The sequence below is a fragment of the Alligator mississippiensis genome, chromosome 7 (genome assembly GCF_030867095.1).
Source record: "Alligator mississippiensis isolate rAllMis1 chromosome 7, rAllMis1, whole genome shotgun sequence".
Taxonomy (NCBI): Eukaryota; Metazoa; Chordata; order Crocodylia; family Alligatoridae; genus Alligator; species Alligator mississippiensis.
In genome coordinates, this window is record NC_081830.1 from 35,735,007 (window position 1) to 35,747,698 (window position 12,692).

At 46.7% G+C, this 12,692-nt stretch overlaps 1 pseudogene; it reads right to left on the bottom strand.

Moving 5' to 3' along the window:
- Window positions 1-2,775: 2,775 nt before the first annotated feature.
- Window positions 2,776-3,679, bottom strand: LOC106739282 (olfactory receptor 10AG1-like; annotated as a pseudogene).
- Between the last annotated feature and the right edge of the window lie 9,013 nt (window positions 3,680-12,692).

Consider the following 12,692-nt stretch of genomic DNA (forward strand, 5'->3'; position numbering starts at 1 on the left):
TGGCAGGGGTGATCCACATGATGGCGACCTGGGGGTGAAGGGGAGCATTTGCACTGGCAGCTCCAAAACCCTTGATCACTGGATGCAGGTGCTGGTGAACAAAGTCAGGGAGCCTGAAGTGCAGAGGCGAGGGGATGTGGAAAAGAAGGACCCACTTTCCTATGCCAGCCCTCCCAGCACCAGCACTGGTGCCAGCACCAGCCAGTCTCCTCCACGCCAGTCACTGCCAATGTGGGCCATGGACGTGGCTTCAATGCTGGGGTCCAAATGCACCAGACCCCAGCCTTGGGCAGGTAGTGCTGAGGCTTTGGTGGCTATTTATCTCACTGAGGATGTGGAGCCACTGGACTTTGACCCCTTGGCCTACTAGGCAAGCTGCAGCCAGATGTGGCAGGATTTGGCCATGGTTGCCCAGCAACACCTGTCCTGTCCACCGACCAGTGTTCCAAGAGAGAGGTGTTCAGCATTGCTGGGGATGTTGTCACACCCCAACACACCTGCTTGGATCCTATGTTGGTGAAACAGCTGGTGTTTTTAAAGGTGAACCTCCCACTGCTGGGGTTCCACAAGCTCCACCTGCAAACAGACTGAGTGACACCCTCCTCACTCCTTCTGTACCAATTTTCTTTTCTGAGGTTTTGAAAAGCCAAGTAATGTCCTGCTCTCAGCTGGAGGGGGCATTTTTCCCTCCTACCCCCCACCCCAGCCTATCCCTCCCCCCCTGACACCTCCATTTCCATTTTCACTGACTGGCTTTCTTGCCTGCATTGTGGGCCAGGCCAGCCTCTGGCTTCTTCACTATTTCTTCCATCCAGGACCAATTGCAGGTACTTCCTCAGCCTGACAAAGGCATTTTCAACCCTAAAGCTTCCAAAGATATATTTTTTTAAGTACTCTTTTTTTGTTTTGTTTTGTTTTTTTCATAATACACACATAGACATAAAAACACAAGATAAGCCATCACACACCATGAATAACATTGTATGTCCAACACAACTCAACATCTTTACTTCTTTCTTTCCATTCCTTTATAAAATGACAGGCTCTGTGACAGTTCTGTTTGGGTACCTTTGCTGCTGCTGCTGCTGCTGCTGTTGAGCCAGCTAAGTTATTTTACCTGTTGTCACATAAAGTGGAGGACCAGGCATGAGGCTGTAGGGGAGGAGGAGGCTTTAGTGGGGCAGACTGCTGTGTTGTGCAGAGGCCCCAGCATCAGGAAGAGCACACCTTAACAGACACACAATGTCACCCATCCACATGACAAGTTTTGCCTGTCAGCAGCTTGGGGTGCAGGGCCCCAGACGACAGACTCCCCCAGCGAGACACACACAGCTGGCAGGCTTCGTGGTCTGGCAGGGCCCAGCACTCAGGCCTGCACTAGGACACACAAACACAGCTGGAAGGCTTTGTGGCCTCAGCAGGGGCCAGCACCCCTGCAGTTTTCAGCCCTCTGTGCCTTAACACACACAGGGTCATTTCTGTCACAAGTTTTGCCTGTCAGTAGCTTGGGGTACAGTTCCCCCCAAACCTCTGCATCGATCTTCTTGAAACTTGGCAGGCTTTGTGGCCTCATCAGGGGCTACCACCCCTGCACATTTCATCTAAATCATAAAAAAAAAAAAAAAAAAAGCCAACAAAGTTATAGATCTTTCATTGATTCCCAATTATACCCTATGGCCGGATCTCAGAGGCAGCTTCGGAGCTGCTTTGGCCAGATCAAGGCAGAAACCCAGTCCAGAGCTCTGGATCGGGTTGCTGCCATCTGAATCGGCCAGATCCGAAGCTGGATTGGATCACTGCCAACTTGCACAGGCCTACTCTGTTTTTCATCATAAGAATACATTTCAGTCTTATAATGTGTTACTATATGTGACAGGTTTAACTACTCAGCCCATTTTGGACAGATTAAAATGCCTTTAAAATGGCCAACTATTTGAAGCATGTTTTTAGTTAATTCCCCAGAAAACTGGTTAATTAATTTCCATCCAAGTCTGCTGAAATATCCCTCAGGAGTACAGAAACAAAATTAAAAAAAAATAATTATTCACAGCTACCCAGCCCAGCTTAGAAAAGCATGACTTCTAAGGTTCATCTGAAAGAAGACTCTAGAATACATTAGCTGGGGGCAATGTAGAGACCCCCGAGTAATTTGTAATGAATATTCATTTATACTAAATCTAGTGATGTCTCTAACAAGCTTGGAATATAGCATTTAATATCTATACTGTCATATGAGACAACAGAAACACAGAACTAAATCACATTTCACTGAATGCACTTAAATGGCATTTACATAGTCATGGATCCTTGGGAGAATGAAGTGGATTAGTTGCACCTCTTTTCAATTCTTGAGTACATGTAGATGTACTCAGACTGAGCTCTCCACTGAAGAAAGCTCTGGTGAGCTCTCCAAAACACTGCCTTTTCCAAACTCCTGTAGCCATGTAGCCACATTTTTAGTCCCAAGTATTAATTAAAAACATAAATTAGAATAGATTAGTGTAGATTAAAACCTACTTTTCTTCACTTTGGGTACTGCACGGTACCTAGGTAGGGCAATAATATTATATACTATAAGTGAAATTGAATCCAGCATTGTGCATAAATGTCAACATTTACAAGTATGTGGTTGCTATTTATGGCATGTAAAAAGAAACAAAATTTACTCCATATTGCCTTGTGTTTCCATTGTTCTTAGAGAAATAAAAAAAGAACTTCCAGCATTATTCCAAATAAAACATCTCCTGCATTTAAGCAGAATCAGTTCTTATATAATCATTTCTTCATGGCGACTCTTACTTCCTTGTTCCTCAGACTATGTATAAGAAGGTTAAACATGGGGTTTATAGTGGTGTAGAACAGAGAGAACAATTTGTCAGTGTCCATTGACTGGGGCCTTAAGGACACAATCATAGCAGATCCATAAAATAAAGTAACTACAATGAGTTGTGAAGAGCAGAGGGAAAAGGCCTTGTGTCTTCTCTGGACTGAGGGCATCTTCAGAATGGTGCCAATGATTTTACTGTAAGAAAAAAAACTTCAAGAAAAATGGAGTAATTGTGAAGAGCACAGCAGCTATGATGATAGCTAGTCTGTTCCTGTAGGTATCCACACAGGATAGCTCTAGCAGCGGAGTGAGGTCACATAAGAAATGGTTGATCTCATGAGACTCACAGGAGTGTAAAGAAAACATCAAATGTGTCTGGCCTAGCTGAACTGGGATGGTGACAGACCATGACCCAGCTACCAGTTTCATGCAGACTTTTCTGTCCATAATGATTCTATAGTGCAGAGGAATACAAATAGCCACATACCGATCATAGGCCATAACGGCCAGGAGGAAACGTTCTGTGCCACCTAACAAGAGTAAGAAATACATCTGAGCAGCGCAGCCAATGAAGGAGATACTTCCAACCTTCTCCAGAAAATGGACCAGCATCTTGGGAAGTGTTACTAAGGTGCAGCAGATCTCCACAAACGACACATTCCTAAGGAAAAAGTACATGGGGGTTTGAAGAGCAGAGTCTATCACTGTAAGGAGGACAACAAGACCATTTCCCATCAGGGTCACTACATAGAAAAGCAAGCAGATAATGAAGAGAAAACTCTGTAGGTTTGAGAGACTGGAATACTCCAAGAGTATGAATCCAGGTGTTGTTGTGAGGTTTCTCTTTGCCATTTCTTCAGTATATTCATTCTGTAAAGATGGTGAAGGCAAAAACTTTGGTCACATCATTTGCTTAAGGACAACGTTGAAATAAATCTCAGACTGACATGTATGAAATTAGGTATCTCAGATGTTAACCAAGTACTTATGAATGTGATTTATGTTAATTTTAGCTAAGATATCTCAGTGGCTGTTGGAACAGATCAGAATTGCTTAGCTGTTGGTCAGAAGGTTTATACCAAGAGCAAGTAATATTCATTAAGGTCTATTTTGAGGACCTTGTTTTGGTGGTTGGAAGATTCTGATTTAGCTCTTCTATTCAATAAAAAAGTTCTAAAATGTAATTTGAAGTAAAAAAAAATGGGTTCCTCTGCCCAAACAACATTACAGTGCAAGACGAACACTGCCCAGAGATAAAAATGCCTTGTTTTAACCTAATAATAATATTAAGATGGTTTATCCCTGGTATGGTAGATGTTTCTGTTAAACGTACCCTGTTTGCCATTGTGATTAATATGATACAAAGTAGCTCAGCTTAGAGATGGACAATCTCCTACTCTTGCCCTATGGATGAATCTTTTACTTTTGGCCCAATTAAAATATTCCCTCATTTATAATATTCTTGATTCATAGATTCATAGATGTTAGGGTCGGAAGGGACCTCAATAGATCATCGAGTCCGACCCCCTGCATAAGCAGGAAAGAGTGCTGGGTCTAGATGACCCCAGCTAGATACTCATATAACCTCCTCTTGAAGACCCCCAGGGTAGGGGAGAGCACCACCTCCCTTGGGAGCCTGTTCCAGACCTTGGCTACACGAACTGTGAAGAAGTTTTTCCTAATGTCCAGTCTAAATCTGCCCTCTGCTAGCTTGCGGCAATTGTTTCTTGTAACCCCTGGGGGCGCCTTGGTGAATAAATACTCACCAATTCCCTTCTGTGTCCCCATAATGAACTTAAAGGCAGCCACAAGGTCGCCTCTCAACCTTCTCTTGCAGAGGCTGAAAAGGTCCAGTTTCTCTAGTCTCTCCTCGTAGGGCTTGGTCTGCAGGCCCTTGACCATACGAGTTGCCCTTCTCTGGATCCTCTCCAGGTTTTCCGCATCCTTCTTGAAGTGTGGCACCCAGAATTGCACGCAGTACTCCAACTGCGGTCTGACCAGCGCCCTATAGAGGGGAAGTATCACCTCCCTGGACCTATTCGTCATGCATCTGCTGATGCACGATAAAGTGCCATTGACTTTTTTGATGGCTTCGTCACACCGCCGACTCATGTTCATCTTGGAGTCCACTAGGACTCCAAGATCCCTTTCCACTTCCGTGCCACCCAGCAGGTCATTTCCTAGGCTGTAGGTGTGCTGGACATTTTTCCTCCCTAGGTGCAGCACTTTGCATTTCTCCTTGTTGAATTGCATTCTGTTGTTTTCTGCCCACTTGTCCAACCTGTCCAGGTCTGCTTGCAGCTGTTCCCTGCCCTCCGGCGTGTCCACATCTCCCCATAGCTTTGTGTCATCTGCAAACTTGGACAGAGTACATTTGACTCCCTTGTCCAAGTCACTGATGAAGACATTAAAGAGTATCGGTCCAAGGACCGAACCCTGCGGGACCCCACTGCCCACACCCTTCCAGGTCGAGACCGACCCATCCACCACAACTCTTTGGGTGCGACCCTCTAGCCAATTCGCCACCCACCGGACTGTGTAGTCATCCACATCACAGCCTCTAAACTTGTTCACCAGTATGGGGTGGGATACCGTATCGAAGGCCTTCCTGAAGTCTAAGTATACGACATCCACCCCTCCTCCTGTGTCCAGGCATTTCGTAACCTGGCCATAGAAGGGGTAACCTGGTCATAGAAGGTTACTGGTCATTGATATGTTACTAGTTCTTAAAATTCTATTTCCCTTAGTCTGCCTGCTTCATGTACCTTGGCTTACTCTTATTTACTTCTATAAAACTACTAAGGCAAACTACAATCTCTCCTCGTCCAACATATTTTCGCATATGTTTATGCATATGCATTTCCAGATATATCTCTAGCTGGTATATATCTAGATGGTAGACTGCTATATAGCTAAATGCTAGATAGGGTTGTAGAACACCCACATCTGATATTTGCTTTGAAGAAGTTTTTTTTTGTTTGTTCATTTGTTTTCTTGTGGGGACATCAGAGTGTGCTTCCATTGCTTAGCTTTGCCACTGATTTCTCTTGTATAAATGAAAGTCCAAAAAGCAAACCAACAATATTCATAATATTCTAAGTGTTTGCTCAGGGATGGTTCTGAATAAATATTGCCTCCGCACAGTATACATTGTTCAAAGACTTTTCTACAAAGAAGAATGATAAAATCTCCCCAGCCCCCTGCAATTGATCTGATTTTTCTGAAAAGATCTGATTTAATTATAAAAGTGTTTTGTGAAAAAGTTAGGAGTTCAGTATCTCCAGGCAATCTGTTTTCCTACTTCAGTTATTTTGGTTGGTTTAAAGGTTGGAAAGAATTTTGCTTATCTGCTGTAATAGTTCTACAACAGCCTAAAAACAGATATTTCCAGATACTATTTGCACTTTAAGGTTGGTGCAGTGCAGCAGGGACATCAATCTTCACTCTCTACTTTCAAAAGTTGAATTTTATCCACAATCAACATTTTGAAAGGATCAAAGCAAAACAGTAGAATTGGGTATTCTTCTCTACTTGACGGTTTAGGTCAGATAAAATAGACTAAGAGTGAAGTTTTCAAAAACACCTCCAAAAATGGAAAATCCTTTCCCATTGACAATTACATGAGAAATGAGTGCCTACCTCTAGCCCTAACATATTGTTGAACAAAAGTCCAACCTTGATTTCAAGGGAAGTTTTGAACGACCCATAAGGGACTGGAAAATTTATTTTCATTGGTAGCTGTACCCGCCTCCGTTCGACCAGGAGTTCACGCGCTGCCTTCGCCCGGACCTGAGATCTTGCGCACCCGGGCTTCGTTGGTACGCCCCAGGGTTTACCCCGTCTAGCATAAAGGGGGACCCCAGAACTCATCTGCCACGACTTCGATGACTCTTTCAGTGGGGGGTCTTCCCTTGGGGTATCCCCCATTGCCGGCTCACTTCTTCGCGGGTACTCTCGGGGCTCCGTCCTCCCCTACACCCCGGCCATATGCCACCTTAGGTCTTCCTATCCTGGCCTCCAACCCGTCCTCGTCTCGTCCTTTCTTGGCTCAGTCCCCCCCCGGCCACTACCAGCGGTCTTCGGACTGGGTATGTCTCTCCCAGTGGGGATGCTGACCTGGTCCCTCCTTCCCTGGGATGCAGATGGCCTCTCTGCTTCTCAAATAGTCCCTGCCGCGGTTACCCGCGCTGTCGGCTACGCAGTGCGGGATGCAGCTGGCCCCACTCTCGGCGCTGCTGTCAAGCCTCCTGCCACCTCGGGTGTCGGGTTCCCCGCTGGCTGTTGCCCCACTTACGGGGCTGACTTCTCCCCTCATCATCTCGCTCCCGGGTGCTCCACCGCGCTGCTGGCAGCCAGCTCCGCCTCCTCTCTGCGTCGTCCCGCACTCTGCGGGCGGCGGCTGATCCGCTGCTCGCTGGGGCTCTGCGCTCCAGCTCTCTCCCTTCAGCCGCCTTGCTGCCTCGGCGGGGCCGCCTTTTGTTTCTCCCGGCCGGCGTGCCCCGCCCCCGCCGCTCAGCCGCAGCCGGATAAATGCCCGGCTGACAACCCGCACTGGCAGCGCCGGCGCGTGGAGTTTCTTCGGCTCCTCCGGCCCTGCAGGAGGTAAGCAGACCCCTTGGCCTCCGCGAGGGTCTCCCAGTGCCCCCGCTCCCCTGGGACAGTAGCATTGTTCCTACATCTCTTATCTGGTTTTGAAGTCTCTATGCTTTCTCAGGGAGTTTTATCATGAAAATGTGGCAAAAGCACTATTTCTTGGTAAAAATTATAGTTCCAGAGAAAATATGATCTATCTATCTATATAATATATATATATATATATATATATAGTATCAAGGTGGGGTACCTAGGGGTGTCTGTGTTACCCCCAGGTCCTTAACCATGCCAGTCTTGCCCTATAAGCACCCTTGTTCTCACCCGCCATGTCTTGTTGGTATGAGGAATATAGCAAGGCTGCCGTTGAGCTTTAATTTAGGACATGGTCAGGCTAGATCTTATTAGCCCTGTTGTTTGTAAGACCCTTGATGTCCTGCTTCACTGTGGATGGTTCCCGAGTCTCTCCGCCTTATGGGCCATATGTGTGGCTCCAACCACCCCTTTACCATGCCCCAAGCCTCACAGATGACACTGGCATTGTCTTGCCTAAGCCTCATATTAATTTGGCCCCTTGTCCTCACCGGGCTCTCCGCAGCCCTTTCTCTGTGCTCTCTCTGGTGCCAGGCTCTCCGCAGCCCTGTCTGCACCCTCTCTGGCACCAGGGTCTGTTCCCCCCAAAATGCTATGCCCTCTCTGGCACTGTGGTCCCCATGCTGCAGTGGGCCCCAATGAGGCTGCCTCCTCCCCCGAATAGCCTCGCCCAAACCACCAGTGTTATCAGACAGTGCACCAACCACAGCCAACCACCATGAGTCCCTGGGCTGTAATATAACACAGAACTCACATCATGCTCTTCCCCTTTAAAAGAGTAAAACTCCCTGTCTGAGGCTCAGTGCCTAGTAGGCAAGGATACTTCATGGGATCCTGGTGTGTCTGTTTTTCCAAGAGTAGTGTATCTGCCGGCCGGCCACCATATCTCTGGGCCCTTCCTTCCTGGAGGTTCCTTCCCCTTTGGCTGCTAGTAGGGAACTAACTCCCTGGTCCCAGCCCTGGGGTTTATATGGGCCTAGGGCCCTGCCTCCTCCTGCCAGCTGACCAGCTGCAGGTGCAGCCAATAGCCAATATCCTCATTAACCAGTTGCCATGGCAACCTACACCTGGGTTCCTATCTTTGCTCTACGAGGAGCAGGTACCATAGTGCCCTGCGACATGTATATATATAGATATGTTGATTTTCTGGGGGGATAGGGGAGGTGCCCCCAATAACTAGAGCTAATATTTACCTGTTTTTTATCATTAGTAACTGTGGCAGAAGATAGCACAATTCTCACATTTAGAGTAGCCTCATGCACATGGACACAATAAGTTTTCTCATTTGAGTGAGATCATTAGAGGGTAGTCATATTTCTAAGAGAGAATGAAGGTTGAATAATGAGTCTTAGACATCAAAATATCAGGGATAGTAATAGCCAAGGGTGAGCATTGGAAGAACCACAGGTATGGATGGGTTACAGGCATAAAACCACATGCCCAACATGTGCCCTGCAGTCAATTTTTGAGACAGTTATAATCACATTTTTATACTAAGCAAGGGGAAATGTCAGTAACATGAAATATGCAAGAAGCCCGGGGGGGGGGGGGGGGAAGGAGCAGTCTCCCTAATACCTCTAACCACCAGTTGTAATAACTCTTCTCCCTTTGAATTATTTTGTTTTTTATATAATTAGGTTGCCTATCCAACTGTATTTCTGCTTCTTTCTTAAACCTACTTCTGATAACTTCTCTTTATAGCCCTCCCCTTTGCCTCTAGGTGATTGTTTTTCTTTACTTTTAGGATAAAAGACACATCAGTGTTATACCTGGCATTTAGCTTAGGCTGTACTTGCTTCTTTCCCAGTTCCGAGGAAGGGCATTTTGTGCCACTAAGCTTCAGTTAACATTTCCCCTAACTATATAGTTTATATAACATAAAAGAGTTACAGAAGAAACATACTTGTTTCTTGTATATTCTCTGGACAATGACAATGAGAAAAATACTTGTGAAAATTAAATGACTGAGAGTTTTACCTTCTTCAAGAGGGAGAATGCAAGATAAATAAATGTCTGTAGTACACAACTCTGTGCTCAAAGTCTACTTCCTGCTTGCGTGTCTCTTGGCAAAATATTTCTCTTTAAATGAAGCCTTTTCATCATTCTTTTAAATACCTTTTTAATGCTTCCAGCCAATAATCTTCTGCTGAGCGAAAAGTCAGAGGACACAGGTTGCATTGTTGTTAATTCATTTCTAGAGGGAATTGTTAGCAGTTTTTGAAATGGACTTAACATTTTACAAAGGGATTTGGTCTCTTGAACTGCATCTGAGTTGCATCAATAATGCATTAAGTTACTTTAAAGTTAGGCCATATTCCCTCCTAACAACCAGGAAGTGGGGTATCTGGCCTCTAAGGGTGCTTGCACACGTGATGACCATCCTGATGTACACATCACAAAAAGGTAATTTTTGCAGCTTAATAGTGTCACACATTACATGTGTGACACACATTACAGCACCTGGTCCAATCCAACTCTTCCTCAGGCCATCCCACTGGAAGCCCACCTGGTGCTGCTCCCTGAGTGGGCTCAGGAAATAGTTGGACTGAGCCAGGTGCTGCCTCCAAGCTGGATCAGCATCCAGCCTGCTAGCAACCAACCTAGATGGCCTTGGGGGCGTGCTGCCACTGTGGAAGGAAGGACTGCCCCCCCCCCCCCAACAGCTTAAGGGCCACTTAGCCCTCTAGCAGTTTGCCTCCTGGTCATGTGCAGGCTTCTCTGGCTCTGACAAAAAAAGAAAAAAAGGTCAGGCCCCTTTTTGTAATGTGATGGAAAATTGAAATGGTGGGTTTCAATTAAAAACCCACCATTTCAATTTAGGGGGCATACAATAAAATGTTGGGAATTAAATCCCTGTCATGTATACAAGTGCCCCAAGACTTCTGTGTTGGCATGACCAGGGATTTAACATTGCTGCCACTTGCCCCACTTTTCCATTTGCCAACTGCCATGGATTTTAGTCACCCGCGGTAACTGAAAACTGAAAATTTGGTGAGACCTGAAGGTGCGGGGGAGCAGCAGTAGTGTTAATCCCCTGAGTGCTGGCTTATGCCAACATAGCAGCTGTGACAGCTTCACTGACAAGCACCATGGGCCAGATCAAAAGGTAGGTTGTTCCACCTGTGAGGAGCCCCATCTTTTTTTTTTTGCTGGGCTACAATTTCAGAACTTATGGTCAGTAGGCCTGTGCAAAGCGGCTAGTATTCACTTCAAATTCAGCCAATTCAGGGGACAGTGATTTGATTTCTTGATTCAAATCACTGTACTGATTCGATTCAGCCAAATCTGATTCTGAGATTTGGCAGCAGCCAAATCTCCAAATCTCTGAATCAGCCAGGCCAGGCCTATCCCCTGCCCCTCTCCCAGCCCAGCAATGGCTGCCCCACCTGCTCCAGCTCCCAGCACTTAGGGGAAGAAAAGCCATGGCTCCATGGGTGCTACCAGGTGGGGGGCAATCCCTGCTGTCCCCCGCTGCGTGGGGATCTCTGCATGAGACCCCAACCCCTGCCTCACTCCTCCAGCCCCTTCACAGGTTCCCCACACAGGCCAGCTCTGGCCCTTTAATAAAAAAAAAAAATTTGGAAGAAACCTCGAAACTCACCACTGCTGCTGGCAGGGGTGATCCCCGCTGCCCCCTGCCATGTGGGGGCTCTCCATGAGCCCCCTGAAGCCCAGAGGCTGCACCAGGAGTGGTGAGTCCCGGGGTTTTTCTCAGGTGTTTTTTTTTTTTTAAAGAGCCAGAGCCCTGGCAGGCGGGGCAGCCGGGTGGGGGGGGAGTAGGGGAAGTCAAGGGGGCTTGTGCAGAGCCACCCCATGCAGTGGGGGGCAGTGGGGATCACCCTGCCCCCTGCCCAGCAGCACCCAGTGAGCACTGGGGCTTTTCTTTAAAGTACTGGGAGCTGGGGCAGGCAGGGGCAGCCATGGGGGGCTGGAGAAGTGGGTGGGGGTCAGGGGGGGCTTGTGGGGGCTGGCAGGGGTCCCCCCATGGTCCCCTCCCCCAGACCACTCTCCCCTACCCCTAGTACTTACCAGGTCAGAGTGGCTGCAGCTCCCTGATGCAGCCAGCAGGCAGTGCCCAAATCATCAAAGCTCTCCCAATCTTTGCTGAAACTTTGGAGAGCTTTGAATTGATTCAGACCTTTAAATTTGGTCCCCTAGTTCAATTCAGATTCAGAGATTTGGCCACCAAATTGGGACGAATCTCCTCCTAACTGAATCACCACCTGAAGCTTCTCACAGCCCTAATGGTCAGTTATGCACATATGGAGCTGCATACCTGCCCAACCAGAGCACAACCTACTAAGAAGGTACAGTAGCCCTATGGAAACTTGAAAGTCTATACTGCACACAGACCTGAATTTTGAGCTGTGCTTCAGTGCATATTATATAAAGTGAAACAGAATGTTTCCCCAAATTAGTATCATATACATTTGGCTCACACCTATAACTTTTTTTTCCTGATGGAAAACTTAGATAAATAAAGAAAAATCTTTAACACTAACACATAGACAAAACATATCAACTTCATTTTTTCTTCCCAACTGACAGGACTCCTAGCCATGGAAATGCCTGGTATGCCCCCATGGCTGGGTGCCTAACTCAACTGATGAGATTCCACTCTGCAGGAGCTCAGGGTGCTCCCCTGTGGCTGGAAGCCCCATCAGCTGTAGGCTCTCAGCTCTTGACCTGCATGAAACTCTCCTGTGGCTGAGAGAACCATTAACTGTGGGCTCTGAGCCACTGGGGTATACCTAGCCACATCCTCAATTCATGGTGTGATAGGAACCAGCCACAAAGTTATTACAGATTTTTGAGACTTTTTGTGGTTTATTCCTTGTTTTATGATGCTATTAATTTGTTTTATGATGCAATCAATTGCCTTAACATGTAACTAGATTACAATTTAAGATATGGTTAACTGGTTAATCACATATTAAGTGTCCCATGTGGCAGGGGCCTGGGTGTGAACACAGTCAATCAAAACAAATTTCTGTAATAAGCATCCTGTTTGATCTTAACATCAGGTACACAATGGGCACATCTACATGTGAAATTAGTGTGAAGCAATAAACCACTGGTGATGCACAGGGGGTGCACGCAGGTGCACGTGCACCCCCTGAGCATGGCAGTGCACCCCCCTATGAAAAGGCACCATGGACACTATTGGCAGCACCTGTGGGTG